This window comes from Aegilops tauschii, chromosome 7, assembly GCF_002575655.3.
Source record: "Aegilops tauschii subsp. strangulata cultivar AL8/78 chromosome 7, Aet v6.0, whole genome shotgun sequence".
NCBI lineage: Eukaryota > Viridiplantae > Streptophyta > Magnoliopsida > Poales > Poaceae > Aegilops > Aegilops tauschii.
Window position 1 is genome coordinate 25191307 of NC_053041.3, and position 13302 is coordinate 25204608.

General features: G+C 44.5%; 1 pseudogene; it reads left to right on the forward strand.

Annotated features, from left to right (window-relative positions):
- The first annotated feature begins 1262 nt into the window (after positions 1-1262).
- Positions 1263-2819, forward strand: LOC109765128 (probable carboxylesterase 5; annotated as a pseudogene).
- The last annotated feature ends 10483 nt before the right edge of the window (positions 2820-13302 follow it).

Consider the following 13302-nt stretch of genomic DNA (forward strand, 5'->3'; position numbering starts at 1 on the left):
GTGTCGCGCCGTTCCATAGCTAATCTCTCCTCAATGAATGAATATTAATCTTCTTTTTGCTGAGAGAATGAATATAAATAGGTGGGGCCTAGCGTGTCCTTTGGTATCTCTCACCCTATTTTTTGTTAAAAAGAAAAAACTAGATTTTGTACGCTTCTGTCCCAAATCGAGCACCTTAAGATATTCACTAGGTACTCCCTCTGTTTTTATTTACTTCGCATATTAGTTTTGGTCAAAGTCAAGTTTTACAAACTTTGGCAAAGTTTATAGACAAAAATATTAACATATATAATAACAAACCAATACCATTAGATTCGTTGTTGAATGTACTTTCACATCATATAGATTTGTTATGCTAAATATTTATATTCTTTTTTATAAATTTGGTCAAATTTTACAAAGTTTGACTTCAGTCAACTCTAATATGCGGAGTAAATAAAAACGGAGGAAGTACTACTCCATAAATAACTAGACTAATATTTGCTATTAGCTCCCGCGAGGTAAGATGATGTTAATTATTTTGTCACAGTGTACTGACAAATAATTATGATTTTTCACAAGGTAGTCAGTAGAAACGTGTACTAATTTTTATTTACGACAAGGTAATTGGCAGAAACCATATGCACAATAGACATAAAGCATCTATTTTGAAAGATAGGCTATTAATCTGTCAACAGTATTTTCTGTTTATCCATCTATACTTACATATTTACATAGTCAAATGTACCCTTAATACACCGACACCAGCTTCTTGAAATTTCTTCTACGTTCTTTAATAATATTTTTGAAAGCTCACTTTTTCGCTTGTTACATAAGAGGAAAGACTGAACCAAGTTTTGTGCAAAGAAACAACCTCGGTAATAGTATGCTTTCCAGACGTGTCGCTCGGACTATAAATTATTAGCTGGGTGATAATTTCAGCTCAATTTTAGCCGTGTGATGGAAAAACTGACCCAAGTTTTGTTTTCACCGAGCCGGATGATGACGATACCTTGCTTCATGTTCCTAATTGGGGCATCATTTCCAGAGTCAGGGCCAGCCTAAGGGAACAAATGTGTTTCGTTGCCGATGTGTGTAGCGAAGGCTAGGTGGATCCGTGAAAGGTGGGGTCGTGAAAAGGTGGTGGCCACTTTGTTGCGGTGGACGTGGAAAGCTGGGAGCTGTGTGACGGAAATGGCTCTATAAATTCCGCAGCCAACGACGCGGGATGCAGCGGCACAACTCAAAACAAGAGTTCCAAAGTAAAACATCTCAACTGCGCCATGCATGCAAACAAGACATCTCCAGCGAATGAGAAGGACGGACATGACATCTCCGTGGACATGTACCCCTTCATACGCAAGTACAAGGACGGCAGCATCGAGCGTTTCCTGCACAGCCCATTCGTGCTGGCGTCGCCGGATCAGGGCGGCAACCGCGGGGTGGCGACGAGGGACGTCGTCGTCGACAAGGCCACCGGCGTGTCTGTGCGCCTGTTCCTCCCGTCCCGTGCCGCCGAGACCGCAGGCAGGAATCGGCTTCCTCTCGTCCTCTACGTCCATGGCGGCTCGTTCTGCACGGAGAGCGCTTTCGGCCGGACGTACCACCGCTACGCGACCTCCCTCGCCGCCAGCGCCGGAGCCCTCGTCGTGTCAGTGGAGTACCGTCTAGTCCGGAGTTCCCCATACCCGCGGCCTACGACGACGCGTGGGCCGCGCTCCAGTGGGCGGCGTCCTCGTCCGACCCGTGGCTGGCCAGCTACGCCGACCCTGCGCGCACGTTCCTGGCGGGCGACAGCGCCGGCGGCAACATCGTTTACCACACGGCAGTCCGCGCCAGCCACGAAGTCAATGACGACATGATGGACATTGCGGGGCTGATCATGGTGCACCCTTACTTCTGGGGAGCCAAGCGGCTGCCCTCGGAGCTCGCGTGGACGGACGACTGCGAGGGCGCCAGTGCCACGGCGGTGTTCCCGCCGTACGGGGTGGACCGGCTGTGGCCGTTCGTCACGGCCGGCCAGGCCGGCAACAATGACCCCCGGATCGACCCTCCGGCGTCGGAGGTCTCGCTGGCTTGCAGCCGCGTGCTCATCGCCGTGGCCGGGAAGGACACTCTGCGGGACCGCGGCCTTGACCTGGCGGCCCGCATGCGCGATCACGATGCGCCGTGGCCTTGGATGACGCCGGGGCGCCGCGAGGTGACGGTGGTGGAGTCGGAGGGCGAGGACCACGGCTTCCACCTCTACAGTCCGCTGAGGGCCACCAGCAAGAGGCTCATGGGAAGCATCGTGGAGTTCATAAACCAGCAGCCCAACTCGTCGCCTGCTAATCCTATGGTGTTCGGCGTGCCCACGACGCCGTTCAAGGACGTCTTCGGGTATGGCATGGCCATGAAGTCCTGGAGCAAACGGTCCAGTATGGCTACTTCCTTTAAAATTGGAAGGGTTGGGCCATCCAACAAAATCTCGGTTCGACTGCCGATGCCTACTGGTAACGCTCATCACAAACATCCATTATCTGCTGCGGTTCCGTGGGGTTGTGTGATCAACAAGTTTTTCTAGATGAGGCCGGCATGATCAACATCCGTTATCTGCTGCTGTATGGCATGGCCAAGAAGTCCTGGAGCACACCCTGTATGCCCTTCTCCTACGTATACTACACTAAATAAAACACAAAGAGTCTGCCACGTAGTATTAATTACTCTATGAGTCATATGAGTCCTTCATGCCAAGAGCTGGATTATTAGCTAAGAGGGTCCTAGTGGTCCCATCCATTGGGATTTGTCGGAGATCTAATTCACAAATATATGCCAATTACCGGCCAGGGAATTATATGTACTTGTCTGCTTTATCTTATTATTCAATATCTGCTAAATATATATTGTATGTCTTCCTTTAAAAATGTAGTACAATATTGTATACCTTATCATGTCGAACTCTTATTTTGTATTGAATGTTATTTTACATGCAATATTGGATTCTCAACGTGTTGCATGCTCACGGTGCATATTATGTCCTTTTTTCTTGCACTAGCAAGAGTGCCCGTGTGTTGCAACGGATTAACAACAAAAGAATCATAAAATTTATAGCCCCACAATTAAAAAATCGAATTCAGTGAAATCGCACCGACCTGCCATAAATTTTACAGATTAATAATAAAAATAACTCATTTAAGAAAGCAAAGAACAATAGAGATGCAATTTGTGACCCCAATGGAAAAGAAATTGATTGGCGAACGAAATAGATCAGGGATTTTTATTGATGTATGATGTCAATCCTCTAAGGCTACTCATAGGGGGGAGTATCATACACTAGTGCCATCACAGTAGCTACATGTCAATCGCCTGACTTTCGAATTTGGTGGCAGTCAATTTTCGGTTGAACAGAGAAACAACCGGAGTGGGAGGAATAACTTGTCGGAGGGGAGGAAGAACCTCGCTGGGCAGGCTACCCCACCATCTATCTTAGGGTGGGGGTGGCGGAGGAAGCACGACGGTTGTGTGTGTGTGTGTGGGGGGGGGGGCAGCGGGCGGCGGTGAAGGTTTGCCGGAGAAAAAACCGGCAAGGCCGGGCCTAGAGAGATGGCTGGGGCGGCGGCAGCACGGCGGTGGGTGGAGTTTCTGGGGAGGCCGGGGCGGTGGTGGCCGACGGTTCGGCCGGTGGTCTATGGGGCGGTTGGAAGAAGATTCATCAGGAGGTTGGAGATACCTGGCCGCCGTTAGTCAGATGTCGAGGGTGGAGAGCAGTGGACTGACCCAAATTAGGAATTCAGTCGACTCGCACCCAGCCAGTGCCCTCATAGAGTAGTATTATAGATGATCTTATTTATTGCCATGCATAACACAAAGTAGAATATCATTTAACATGACACGGTATCTATCTATGTTACTCTAACCCTCTCTCTCTTCTTTAATTCTCAGCCACAGCAACGTGTTTGCTATTCCGAGTGCATGATACCGGCTAAGATACTACCACTATGGCCATCCTAAGACTAGCCACAATGGAAAGTAACATACACTAGTAACATACACATATCCCTAGACTATTTACTACCTTCATAGTGGGTAGTAAAATAAGTGTGGTAACATGCAGAGCTTCATTTATTATGTTATAGACTCATATTGCATTGGGACATGTGATGTTACAGTAACTAGCTAAGTTACTACTACTACCTCTCTCCTCATTAATTCATTACCACATAAGCAAATTTGCTAAGTTGGACTCAATGTTACTCCTGAAGTTACTCCCACTGTGGCTAGTCTAAGGGCGCTCCCAATATATTCATAATACCATTTTAATTTGTGGTCTCAAGGGCATGTTCCTCTTTTAGTTATGCATGAACTCATTAATGAACGTGTATTTCCTTTACTACTCCCTCCTTTCCGGTTTATAGGGCTTATCTCAAAATTTTAGTTTTTCCATTTTATAAGGCTCAATTTGGTTGTTTCTCATCACATTTTAGATTCTAAGGTGCATTAAATCATTGCATGCAAGTATTAAGAGAAAATTGATCAATGCATGTAATTTATGCATGCATGCATTGCAATTAATGCATTGATAAACATACTTTTTTGAGGAAAACAAGAGCATTAATTGGGTGCTTTTGCAAACTACAAAAAGTATTCCACCACTCACCATCTACCTTGGTTGGTGAGATTTTTGAATTGAGCCTTATAAACCGGAAAGGAGGGAGTATGTGCATATCCAGTATCCTGTTTAATTAGCCCACCTAGGTTAATTGTAGCATCACATTTGAAATGGCATCATGATGCATTTGCATTGTGCCCCTCTCCCATTTAACTAGCTAGCGCCATCGATTTGATCGGTTCTCTCTTCTCCGATCGGCTCATATGCAGCCACCGGCCATCGCTTCCCTTGTCATTTGCATTTGCTTTGATCGTGCATGCAGGCATACTCAGGCTCTCCCTTTTTGTATGATTGTTTGCGTTTTCTTTGATCGTTCACACCCCGACTCTCCTTTTTTCTATGGTATACTTAAGACATGTGTCTCTTTGATTGATCGTGCATGCATGCGTGCTTTGCTACTGCTGTCTTCCCAGCCCTCGTCTAGAAATTCATTCAAGTGCCACGTCAGAGCATGTTACGTAGACGTATATTAACTGGTCTGGATGGATGTGAGGGACCAATGAGGTACTTCCTCTGTAAACTAATATAAGAGCATTTAGATTATTAAAATAGGGATCTAAACACTTTTATATTAGTTTACGGAGGGAGTACTATTTAATACCTAAAGCGATCGATGCAAAAAACCCAGGTAGATTAGGTTGGACCAAGAATAGTTTGGTCTGAATTAGTTGATTAGCGCTATGCCTATTTCAGGCCCTTGACTTATTACAAAACAACATACCAAATATGGCAATGAAGGTAGCGACGAACGAAGAAATGACAGACCGACAAAGACGGATAAAATTAAAGGAGTAAGAAATGATTCTTTACTTTATTATTATATAGTATAGCAAAAGAGCCCGTGCGTTACAACGGGAGAAAAAAATAAGACACGCTATTAACCCAATAATGACATTCAAGACCCCAATAGGTCCACTCCCTTTATTTTATAAGGGCATCACACTTATATTGCCGCTTGTCCTCCTTCACACGCTCACCGGTGGTGGCCTTAGACCACACACGACCATAAAACGTTTGAATGTGGTCAATCTTAAGGCGCATCTCCTCTCTCTCTCTCTCTCTCTCTCTCTCTCTCTCTCTCTCTCTATCTATCTATACCTACCAATAAAGGGAGGAGTGCTTCTGCCTGTCCGCCGTGTAATTTTACAGAAACCCCTTGCATTTTCTATGAACTAACCCGCACAGTACACATTTGAGTCACATGCGAACCGTTGTTGCATTTTTTTAGAAAACCACCTAACGGTTCAGGTAATTAACCCGCGGTCCATATTTAAGTCAAACGAATCTCTTTTTTTTGCGTTGTAATAGAAAATCTCCAGATTTTCCGATTAATCAACTACAGTCCATCGAAAACAAATGCTTTTTTATTATCCATATCTTGTAAACTGTAAATCCAATTTTAATATGCTATATATGAAATTTGATTAGAAAAATATGTAGAATCTGAATATAATTTTATTTTACCTGTTAAATATTATTAATGTATTATTTAGGGTGCAAATTTTAATCTATAGCGCAAGGTTCGTTTTTCTTTCATATATCGGCGGCGATCCCAATTGCAAATGAACACCAACTAAAACCAGATTGAAACGAAAAAAATAGTGATAACCACGCATGCACACCTCTAAAAAATCTCTCAAGGGATAGTTTTCTAATGAGAGAGAGAGAGAGAGAGAGAGAGAGAGAGAGAACAAAGCAAGTGAGAGGAAGAGGGGAAGGGGAGCCATTAATGGAGATGGTGGAAGGGCAAAGGAGAGAGAGTGAGGAGGGGGAGAAGGAAGAGAGAATCAAGTGTGAGAGGAAAGCAAGCTATGGGATGGGAACGGGGAGGGAGAGGGGGGATGTGGCTATTTGGCTGGTGCGCTTTTAAGACAGCGTGGGGCACGTGGCCTGAACTACTGCTAAGCCCGTTACTTGTAGCGTGGGGCTATGAGGCTGCATTGTTGCTAAGTGAGGCCCATCAACTGGCCCCATGTATGAATAGTAGCAGCACAAGGTACAAGGACCGCATTACTGCTATCAAGCTAGTTGTAGCGCAGGCTTTATATCCCATGCTTCTACTATGGTCTGCCCCGAGGGTACCGTGGGGACCGCTTAGTAGTAGCGTGGGGTAGTGCTACCTCTTGAGTTTGCGTTGGTTTTTCCCTTAAAGAGGAAAGGGTGATGCAGCAAAGTAGAGTAAGTATTTCCCTCAGCTTTTGAGAACCAAGGTATCAATCCAGTATGAGACAACACGCAAGCCACCGAACACTTGCACAAACAAACACCAACTTGCACCCAACGGGATAAAGGGGTTGTCAATCCCATCACGGTTATTTGCAACGTGAGATCGGATAGAGATGGATAAACAATAAACTAATGTTTTTGGTATTTTTGGTTTATGGAACGGAAAGTAAAAGATTGCAAAGAAAGTAAATAGGAAACTGAAATTGTAGATCGCAAACTTATATGATGGAAAATAGACCCGGAGGCCATAGGTTTAACTTGAGGCTTCTCTCAAGATAGGAATTATTATGGTGGGTGAACAAATTACTGCCGATCAATTGATAGAAAAGCGCAAATTTATGATGATATCTAAGGCAATGATCATGAATATAGGCATCATGTCCGTGTCAAGTAGACCGAAACGATTCTGCATCTACTGCTATTACTCCACACATCGACCGCTATCCAGCATGCATCTAGAGTATTAAGTTAATAAAGAACGGAGTAACGCCTTAAGCAAGATGACATGATGTAGAGGAATTAAGTCAAGCATTATGATAAAACCCCATCTTTTTATCCTCGATGGCAACAATACAATAAGTGTCGTTTCCCCTTCTGTCACTAGGATCGAGCACCGCAAGATGCACCGCAAGATTGCAAGAAAAACCAATCTAGTTGGCCGAACCAAATCGATAGTTCAAAGAGACTTGCAAAGATATCAAATCATGCATATAAGAATGCAGTAGTGTTATTTTGGATATTTTGAATTCCTTTCTTTTTTTGGATAAGGTCTAAACATAGACTCAAGAATACAAATAGGACTTTTCAACCCAATTTTAACAATTTTTTCATGCACTTGCAGTTCATTTTTTATTATATTAACTAAATGCCTAGAATAAGCACTTTATGCATATAAAATAAAATAGGGAGGGTCAAAAGAAAATGAAAAAATGTAGAAAAGACCAAAATGTAAAAGGAGAAAAATAAATAATGTACAAAAGAAAAGAAGCAAGAGAAAGACGAAGAAAAAAGGTAAATAAGTGTTTGTCGAGTGTAAAAGAAAAGATATCAAAGAATTTTTTATCAATGCAAAAAAAGTTATTCGGCAAGAGTTGTGTGCCGAGTGCCCGACTCTATGCTTTCAGCAAACCGGTCGGTACTAGGCAATGTCGCGGATTCAGGTAGCGATACTTGTGTGTCTGACACTGTCTGACTGTAAAAGATGAGGAGAGATATGCTTGTGCCATCTCATCTTCGCTTGTACTTCTTCCTCGGATGAAATCAAGTACTATGGTAATTTTGAATTCCAGTGAAATTCAGCTACTAGCTAGGCTTCTATTCCAGAGGAAACATGTCAATTCACAGCAGCAGCGTCCCCAAATTTAACAACAGGTATATTTCGTAATCCACACAATACAGATATCACATACTCACTCTTACACAACTATAATATTGATCATATAATATTGATCGCTCTTACGCAACTTTTTTTTAAAACTCACTCTTGAAACACACATGTTCACATCGCTTAAGTGACAGATGGAAATATCAAAGTGACATATGGATATGGGAATATCAAAGAGACAAATGGATATGGAAATATCAAAGGTTGCATTGCATGCACTTACTGAACATATACTCCCTCCGTTCCAAAATATAAGTGTTTTAAGAGATTCCAATAAGGGACTACATACGGAGCAAAATGAGTGAATCTACATTCTAAAATATGTCTATATACATCCGTATGGTCATGATATATCTCTCTATTTTGTTTTGTTGTCTACATTTATCTAAGTTATAATCTTTGGTATATGTTTGAATTGTTGATTCAACTTTACCTTTACTAACAGTGAGAGTCTCTTAGTGAAATCTCTAGAAAGACTTATATTTAGGAACGGAGGGAGTATATACTAGTAGTCTAGTACTACTCTGTATGTGCCATGCATTTTTCGTTCTTTTCTTGGGGTTACCTTAGGTGGCAGCCTGCAGCAGCATCGTCTCGACAGTGAACCCTGGTCCGAATCCAATCATCACCCCCCACTCTTCATTAAGGCCAGCTCCAGCTCCAGCTCCTTCAGGGTCTATTCTTCGGCGCCTGACCTGATCGAGCACGAAGATCACCGTGGCGCCCAACATGTTCCCGTACTCTCTCACCACAGTTCTGCTCAGCGCCAGCTTCTCCGGGGCCAGCCGGAGTGCCTTGCCGATGCGCTCCAGCATCCCGCCGCTGCCCGGGTGCACCGCCCAGAAGAGATCATTCCAGTCGACGACACCTCAGACGATGGCGGTAAGCTGGTCGCCCAACGCATCCAGCAAGCAACGCTCGATGATGCCCGCCGCCAGCCTTGGCAGTCCGTTGGAAACGTTCCAGTCGATGCCGCCACTCCCGAGCTGCGTCTTGGGCACGTGCTCGCTGCCGGTATCACGGCCTGCGAGGCCGCCACCTCCATCTCTCTGTTTTGTTTAGTAACCTTCCAAAGTTGAATGACCCGCATCGGCTACCATATTTTACATACCTCAGATGGAGGTGGTGATTGTTTTTCACTCTGGAGCTTGAGAACTGGTACTCCAAGGGCATTAGAAATTCACGTCCTATGATGTTATTGGCCCCACTTGAGATCTGGTACTCAAAGAACTGGTACTACTCAAAGAGCATTGAAAAGTCTCAAAGTGTATTGAGCGTTGTCCGCAGTATTGCAATGGGTAATTACTTCATCGAGGTGGGTCCTTGTAACTATTGCGTTGACTTTGTGTTCCTCTTGGGCTTCTTGTGTTTGGTAATCTACTGGAGGCCCTGACAGCAAGCCGATGTTGTCACCAAAGTTCGGAAGAGAGGTGCCGGCAGTGTCACCAGCGATAGCAGCACCCGGTCGTTGCGACTGGTGGTTGAACTATACGTGAAGACGGGCAGGACCCCGGGGGCTGGTGAATCCACAAACATTTGGGCCCATAATTGGGTCCCAAGGGAGAGTTACAAATGGCCTATCACTTCTCTAATTAAAGCTCCCCCACAAACAGTCTCTGAGCTTATTGAGCCGACTAGTGCGTTGGAAGAGCTAGTCCATTTAGTTTTCACGTCATTTGATGCTGAAGCAATACTTAAGATCCCATTGTGTACTAGGAGGATCGAGGATTTCTGGGCATGGAGTGAAGAACCTCAAAGCAACTTTACTGTGGGATCAGCATACCGCATGTTGGTCCGGACTCCGGACTAAGCAAAACAGAGAGAGCTGGCTAGAAGCCCGCGAGGGATCATTAAACCTCCAGGAAGAAAGTAAGGAGTAGAAGTCATTATGGAAAACTTCATGTTTCGTCAAAGCTCATGGTATTTATTTAGCGGTTGGCTAGGCACCCAATCCCATCAGGAGAGGTTCTCCACCATCGTCACTTGGCCACTACCGAAGCCTGTAACTTGTGGGGCGTACATGATACATGGAGTACGAAAGCTATCCAAGATCAGTGTCGCGGAGTACATGGGCGTTATCTTCCGAAGCTATCCTAGTTCAGTTGAGTATACACCGGGAGGAGAACGCGAAGGACTGGATCTCCGCTATGCAGGGACAACAGTCATTGGAAGATTTTACCAAGTTTGTAGTGACCATGTGAACGATCTGGGGTGCCCGTAGGAAAGCAATACATTGAGGTATTTTTAAGACCCTGCATGCTATAGACGACTTCATCACCTCGTACATCACGGCGCTACAAGTGATCACTCCGAATAGAGTGTCCCATGGGAGTGCAATTCCTCATCCGACTGGCTAGCTGGCACCTCCTGAACATCATGCAAAGCTGAACGTGGATGTAGCAGTTGGCCGAGGGGGCAGAACGGAGCGGTCGATGCCATTTGCAGGGATCATGCAGGAAGATTTATGGGAGCTTCAGCTTTTATTTTCACCAATATTGGTGACCTAGGTACTTTATAAACCCTGCCTATCAAAGAGGGGCTAGCTCTAGCTGAGGATCTGAATCAGAACCGTATTCATGTTGCATCGCATTGTAAGGGGGTGGTAGAAGAAGTTCACAACAGAAGTGGTTCTGCATACAGAGCAATCATCCAGGAGATCAAACTACACTTATCAACTTTTATTTCATGTTACTCGCAAGAAAAAATTTGTTTTATTTCATGTAACATAGTTCATGAATTTAGGAGCTCAAATGTTGAGTCTCAAAATTTATCAAAGGATACTTTGACTTTGGGAGCTGGCCGCCAAGTTTGGTTAGGCCAGCCCGGTGGTATTCCTTTCGTCGCTGTAAATATTGTGGTGGATGAATAAAAGCTTCGCGAAATTGCCTCAGAAAAAGAAGCTAAATAATCTGAAATCAGCGCTTTATTTTAACTATTATTGCATGGATCACTACGCTCCCTATCCAGCCCTAGGATCATGCATCAGCCGCACTATGCGCGGGTTAGTCAACTTGCCTTTTTACAAAGGACGGAAAGGAGGGCATGCATGCTAGTACTCCCTCCATTCCTAAATATAAGTCTTTGTGAAGATTCTACTATGAACAACATACGGATGTATATAAATTCATTTTAGAGTGTAGATTCATTCATTTTGCTCCATTGTAGTCTATAATGAAATATCTAAAAAGACTTATATTTAGGAACGGAGGGAGTAGTACTATATTGCAGGTTTGAGGTTTCTAATTTTTTTTCCATATATATGCAGGTTTGAATAAATGCCCAACAAGTAACCGCTTCGTGTGAAAACTAATAAAAGGATGCGGGCGACTTGCAAAATCTGACATTGGTGCGTCCGGGAGATACGTACTACATAATTATGCAAAACTGAATGTCCTTTCAATATAATAGGCCACTATTTCTTGGGAGAACATGTTGTCCTTTAATGATTCTGCAGGTCCAGTAAATGGATGTACGTATCAAGTCTGACGTGAAAAAGAAATTAATAAAAAAAGACTTGTGCATACGTGTATAGAACAGGGATAGCTACCATAGCGTACGTGCACATGCAGGAAGATCGTTGGTCCGTCCTCGCGAGCAATAGCTATCGTACTTCCAACGATTATTTGAACGCACATGGTGGACGCAGCGAGCGAGAGGTGAGTCAATTCTGCATGTGCACCATCCAACAAAGCCACCACGTACGTACGTGGCCACATGAGATACATGTGAGCTTGCATCTACAAATGCCAACAGGACCCATTGGAATTGTCAAGGCTTCACAGAACCAGTGTTTGGTAGTACTAACAAATTAACACGGACGTACCTGGTCACGAACGATGACAAAGACCGGTGTGCAAAGGACCCACCCCGCGTGTGCTTGCACCCTCCCCTTTAATTCAACATGTGAGCCCAGCAGAGGGGAGCCACACAAGTAAAGAAAGACTTGTGCTATATGCATATGACAGGATAGCGACTGTAGTGCGCATGCAGAAGCTGTCCCCTCCACGTACCAGGATCAGTCAACCCAGCGGCCCTCGCCCAGTCAATCTGATGCATGTTTTTGGTCCCTACGTGTGGCAAGATTCAACAAACAATCCATGGTGGGTCATAGTAAAAATTGCGTTGACTTGGTGTTCCTCTTGGGCTTCTTGTGTTTGGTGTATCTATTGGAGGCCCTGAACAGCAAGTCGATGTTGTCACCAAAGTTCGGAAGAGAGGTGCCGGCAGTGTCACCAGCGACAGCAGCACCCAGTCGTTCCGACTGGTGGTTGAACTATACGGGAAGACGGGCGGGACCCCGGGGCTGATGAATCCACCAACATTTGGGCCCATAATTGGATCCCAAGGGAGAGTTACAAATGGCCTATCACTTCTCTAATTAGTGTTGACAGTGTACGACAGCTATCCAAGATCAATGTCGCGGAGTACATGGGCGTTATCTTCCAAAGCTATCCTAGTTCAGTTGAGTATACACCTGGAGGAGAATGCGAATGATTGGATCTCTGCTATGCGGAGAGCACTATCATCGGAAGATTTTACCAAGTTTGTAGTGACCATGTGGGCGATCTGGCGTGCCCGTAGGAAAGCAATACATTGAGGTATTTTCAAAGACCCCGCATGCTATAGACAACTTCATCACCTCGTACATCACGGAGCTACAAGTGATCACTCTGAACAGGGTGTCCCATGGGAGTGCAACTGCTCGTCCGACTGGCTGGTTGGCACCTCCTGAACATCACGCAAAGTTGAACGTGGATGTAGCAGTTGGCTGGAGGGGGCAGAAAGGGGCGGTCGATGCCATTTGCATTGTCTTTTTTACACAAGCCACAATAAACCTCATTTTTCACCGAAAACTTTGTGCACGCATATAGAATGTCTGGATATACACACGGGATTTTTGTTCGGAATTTTTTAACTTTTTAAAATGTGTATTTAAACAATGGGTGCATATGCACCTAGGAGCCTTTGCCAATTTCCGTGCATATAGAGCAATCATCCAGGAGATCAAAGTACACTTATCAACTTTTATTTGATGTAATATAATTCACGAATTTAGGAGCTCAAA